Genomic DNA, 6,000 nt, shown 5'->3' with positions numbered 1-6,000 from the left:
TGCTCATGTATTGTAAGAATACATATACATGTAAGCTACTAATGCATCGTTCTCCATAACCAAACATGGCCAACACACAACCTGAAAAGCCATTTACTGTTCATTCAGTCCTGCCTTGAGCAATTCCTGGTATAAACAAGCACGGAACCGTCCAGACCCACGGCGCAACTCGCTCCCGCAGACACATTTTAGCTGGCACCGCCTGCGCAAAACATCCCTCAAAGGTCATCCGTGAGTGAGTGAGTGAGTGACCACAATTTGCCATGCACAGCCCACGGCGGCAGTTCCTGCGCTTCCATGGGAAAAATGGAATCCAAATTTCCTCATTTCCCTCTATGTTGGGAGGCTTTCGGTAAAGTTAATACATAAATATGACAGGCAGCATAAAGTGTGGATGCTTTAAAAATATGCAAATAATGGTAATGGTGCACGTTAAACAAAAGAAACTTGAGCATCACGTTATACTCTTGTAATCTGTAATGATACAGGTTTTGTCATGAAGTAGTCTGAAACCAAATCGAGGGGTCACTTGGTATAATGAGGACTTTTATTCAACTGTGACAAAGTACAATTTGGTCTGGAATTATAGACACTGACACACTGAAATGCTCTTGGGCATAGAGACAAAAAAAAAATAAAGAAAATAAAAATAAAACCTTAACAGCCAGAGCATGTTAATGACTGAAATGAACTGGTGAATGATGACTGGCAGGGCATGGAGAGAGAGGGATGGAGGGTTCTACAGTCGGGCTGAGAGGGATGACAAAAATCAGTGGCCAACCCAACACACAGTATCCACGAATGGACGAACACACACACACACACACACACAGACACACAAACACAGACACACACACACACAGATACACACACAGACACACAGAAATGAAACCGACTGGGACCGATGCCCACATTAGCGTAAACCTCACACACATGCATGTTGGAAGGTATAACAGAGACAGACGAGGAGGAGGAGGAAGGGGTGTGGCTTAGGAGCCCGCGGTCTCTATAGACGCTTTCAACGGTAACAACATAAACAAACGTTACTGCGCATGTGCGTTGTTCTGGCCCTAACTTAACTTCCGGCAGACTTCCGCAAACAATCAATAACAACAGAGTCCCTCTAGACTATTTCTGATAACAAGCAAAATAAATAACAAGTAAATTATGTTAGGTAGCTAGTTAAAACTATGTCAAGCCAGTATTATTTGGGCTTACCAGTCGAAGAAAAGAATCGTTACTTGGCCAAACTCAAATGCGATTACGTTACACTACCAGAAAAACAAGCGACAGAAACAGATAGTGTTGACAGTATTGCACCTTGCTGAGCATCATACATTCCTTGCATAATCCATAAGTATTCTGGTTACATGCACATTCCTGTGTAAAAAGTGCACTCTTTCTATGACGTTGCTTAAAAACTATGATTATAAGAGACACAAACTGGGGCTAGTGGGCAGCATGTGTAGCCAATGCAATTACTGTAGGTTATTTATTTGTATAGCATGCATTGATGGAAAAACATCGTGGCTAATAGTTTTCATCTTGCCTGGTTACCACAACAAAAATTATCAGGCAATGTAACGCTGTCAAGTCACTGGAAACAGGTACACAGAGCGGAAGTTAACTTAGGGCCAACCGCATAACCTTGGCAACGCACGTGCGTCCGATGAAAGCGTCTCGCAGACTTCCGGTCTGTGTTTGTTTATTATTGGGTTTGTGTTTACTGGCTAATATAGCACCGATTACAAACAGAGTGAAAGTTAAACTGATGAGCAGACTGACGTTGGGCTCAGGTTGTTGTGCTGTGGGGTGCAACCTGGAACAAATGCCATTTAGAAAATTTGTAAAAATACATTATTTAACTTTGTAACCCCACTAGGGAATTGTGAAACGAATTGCTTGAATCCCTGCGATTATTATAGCTGTGCTTGCCCATTGTATTTTTGAAAAATAACTGCACACCGTTACCTATTAAAATGTAAGTCCTGTAAAAATACACATAATAAACTGTATAAATAAATAAACCAACTTCATACATACACACTTAGTAATACTAATACAGGCTTATTTACTACATCAACTTTAAGACTAGCAACACGCTCGTAATTATCTCATCGTTACCCATTAAAGCCAATGGCGCAGACGTTGCTTCATACTTTCAAACTGCTTTCCCAACGGCTATTTTGCGTCCTGCGACTTGAGTTACAACAGTGAATATGTACGGATTCCTAGACGTGCTGATAGGGACCACCCTTTCTCATATTAACCTCAAATACGCAAGACAGGACACGTATACAGTATGATAGCAAATTTATGTTAAGTTCCATTCATTTAAATATAGGGTTGTGGATACACGTCCCCTTAGCAACCAAAAGCTAGCGCTGGACCACCTCTGACTTATTTGCCGGCACAGAAAAAAAATCGTGAAAGTGTTGAAAAAATAACCACGGGAGGATAACAAGGACATTTTTTTCTACTTAACTAGGCACAGGTTGTTACCGATATTTCACCTACTTCATATATAGTTGCAAATCAGTTTATGTTTTCCTGTCTGTCGAACGAAGGTGGTCGAATAGGTGCTCTTACTATAGCACTGACTTTGTTTCAGGTAACAAACTCATGATAAATGATAGCTAATAGCTAGCTGACCAGTAACAAGCCTGTTGCTTGTCTTAAAGTTGATATAGTAAATAAGGCTGTATTAGTATTACTAAATGTTTATGTATGAAGTTGATTTTAACACTACTTAGTGTCCCAAGTGTTTATTTTTATCGTAACAGGGATATATTTAATTTTGCATCCATTTTTTAAAGGATCACTACAATTTAAAGATTTTTTTTTTTTTGGGCAGTGGGATATTTTACAACTTTTAGTGGACGGTGTGTAGCACAGTGGGTAAGGAACTAGGCTTGTAACCGAAAGGTCGTAGGTTCCCGGGTAGGACACTGCCGTTGTACCCTTGAGCAAGGTACTTAACCGAAATTGCTTCAGTATATCCAGCTGTATAAATGGATACAATGTAAAAATGGTATGTAAAAGTTGTGTAAGTCCCTCTGGATAAGAGCGTCTGCTAAATGCCTGTAATGTAATGTAACTTTCTGGGATACAAAGATTAATGATTTTGAAGCACTGTGGAAAACCAGTAATAAGTATATAGCGCCCCCTTCAGTTCAGTAAAGGTAAAGTCACACTGACTGTGCCCCAAAGCCCACGGGCTTACTGACGAAATCTACACCTGGGTCGACTGATGCGATCATTTAACCTCCAGCATTGTGTTTAGCAGCGTGTGTGTGTGTGTGTGAGAGAGAGAGTGTGTGCACACACAAGTCAACTGGAACTTTTTGTAGCTTCAAAAAAATGAATCTGCAAAGATTATCATATCATTGAAATGCCATCCTGTCAGCTGCTCTTTCAATTCAAGAGAACAAAGCAAAGCAAACAATGGCAAAACAATGGCGAAGCGGGTTTTAGTTAAGTACAATGGTATTTAAAAATTGCTCATTCATAACAAGTCGGCTTGCCAAGGAATTTCAGTGGGGTGAATTAAATACACTCTGCTCACTATATGTGTGGCACAGGGTTGCTAGCATGTTAGAATTCTGAGGAAACCCCAGTCTTGCCCTTCCAGTAAAAGGTTAAAAGCACTTCAACTCTGTGTGCGTATTAGAAAATGTGGGTGTTTTATAAATGAGCGGTGTATGAGAAATGACCTGGGTTTATGAGAAATGACCTGGGTGTATCAGAAATGACCTGGGTGTATCAGAAATGAGCTGGGTGTATCAGAAGTGAGCTGGGTGTATTAGAAACGAGCTGGGTGTATCAGAAACGAGCTGGGTGTATCAGAAATGAGCTGAGTAGAGTCCAGTCAAGTTGAGCCGGTACCATGCAGTGGAAAAGCGATTAAATAGGCAACAATAATGCACTACACTGTGAAGCTACTTACAATTGTTATATATATATATATATATATATATATATATATATATATATATATATATATATATATATATATATATATATATATCCTATACACAGATAATTGTTATGAGATCGACCTTCGGGTTTACAAATATTGCAATCAGCAATATCGCAGAAATGTTGCTCTTTACAAAGACAATTTTGCAGGAGAATCCCCAACGTAATTCTGCCATGGCATGCACTTGTATCTTACCTATTACGTCTACAACTGTGGAGGGACCCAATTTGAAGTATTTGCCAGAAAGCACCGCGGCGAAGCTGCGGCCGGAGTCGCCGATTGTTGCACTGGAGACGATTAGATGCGCATCCTTAAAGTTCACGCGAAGCTCTCCCCTGTAACGACCGTCCTTTAACTTGTAAGGGTAGAAATGAGTTACTTGCTCCATCTTTCCACTCGGTCTCAGACGGTACCAGCTGACGGATGTGTCATAAATCGTTATTTCTTTGTCACGGCTGTGGATGGTCACATTTTGCCCTATGTCCTTGAACACTATAGGAGCAGGGTTAACCAAACCTTCAGCAGGTTCTAAGGGACAGAAAACGGAGTTAAACATGATCCACCTTCAAGTACTTGCATACGACGACAACAACAACACCAACAAAAACAACAATAATAATAATAATAATAATAGCAAATACTCACGGTACTTGAGGATAATCAGCAAAACTATGAATGACGAAATCATGATGAGATGAATTGTAACGAACTGTTTCAAATTTTGCAAAACCAAAAAAGAGAGAAGTATCTCACCATTATACACCCACCCACAGTGTATGTGTTTGTGTGTGTGTGTGTGTGTGAGAGAGAGAGAGAGAGAGAGAGAGAGAGAGAGAGAGAGAGATTCTCACCCTCTGCATGCACATTTGTGCAGTGGAAACTAACTTGGATGGAAACTTACTTCATAGGGTAACTTCATCTACTGAGTGCCAAAGATTTTGGTGCATGACTCTCAATTATCAGCACATCCAGTTATACTTTTTTAAATGCTGTAATGTTTCATATTAGATATGAATTAATATTCATAAGATGTACTGTTTATGTTTTGTTTTGGTTATCTGGCTGATATCAACATTCAATGACTCTTAATGTGAGTGCATGTGATAAATATATTGTATAATGTATGTGCAATTCTTCATCAAAGGGTTTTATTATATACCAACAAAAATACTTTGTTTTACTTTTTATTACACGCAATCAGTTCTTTTAAATTAAAATGTGCATTTATTGATCATTTTCAGAATAATCTTGTGTGGCGTGGATCGGGGCATGCCCCCACAGTGCCCCTCCCAGCCTTATAGGCATCAGCTCAAACCTGCCACCAGGCCAGCTGTTCAGGACCCGGGACAGCGCCATTCTATGAAGCCCAGCCACAGGACCCTGGAGAGCGGCAACCTGGAAATTCCCCAACTCCCTGCTTTGCACTCAACGCACCTGAAATCAATGAGGCGACACAGCTGCCGCCACTCCAGGGAAATGGGCTGGGAGCTTAAAAGGAGGCCTTTGTCTCCCTTGAGGAAAGGGTTTTTGGGCTGCAGCAGAGCTGTTAATACCTGTTTGTAATTTTTTTTTTTCCCTGTCTTTCAGAATCCGGTGGAGACGCAGGATCACATCCCTCTTCCTGCTTTGAAGACGGATCCCCTCAGCTGTCTCCCGGTCGTTGTTACCCCTAATTTCAGTTACTTTACTTTAATTTAATTCAGACAAAAAACTTTAGTTGTTGAGTACGGTTTTGTTTTTGTATATAATTTTTGTTAAATAAAAGGCCCTGTTGGGCTATTTTTCCCCAAACCTCCTGTATTTCTGTGCCGCCCCTCCTGCACCGTCACGCCCAGTGCGGTGCCACACTTGTTACTAGTGTCTATATTGTGTATTCAGTGAGGTAGTCTTGGAAATTTACAAAGACAATCAGACAACATAACTGAGCATCGCATAACTGTTAACAACACATTGCTATTATACCAGCTTCCTGTTAATGATCAGTTGTGTTAATAGTGCTGTTGAAAGCTATTTAAAGGATA

The 6,000-nt window shown here is 40.5% G+C and overlaps 1 protein-coding gene across 1 annotated transcript in view; it reads right to left on the bottom strand.

The window, feature by feature from the left end:
• The window catches only part of LOC118220799, an 84,854-nt gene that overhangs the window by 60,000 nt on the left and 18,854 nt on the right, over positions 1–6,000 (bottom strand). The gene's annotated exons all lie outside the window — the stretch shown is intronic.

Source organism: Anguilla anguilla, chromosome 1 (genome assembly GCF_013347855.1).
Source record: "Anguilla anguilla isolate fAngAng1 chromosome 1, fAngAng1.pri, whole genome shotgun sequence".
NCBI classification, from domain to species: Eukaryota; Metazoa; Chordata; class Actinopteri; order Anguilliformes; family Anguillidae; genus Anguilla; species Anguilla anguilla.
This window is presented reverse-complemented; position numbering and strand designations above follow the sequence as displayed.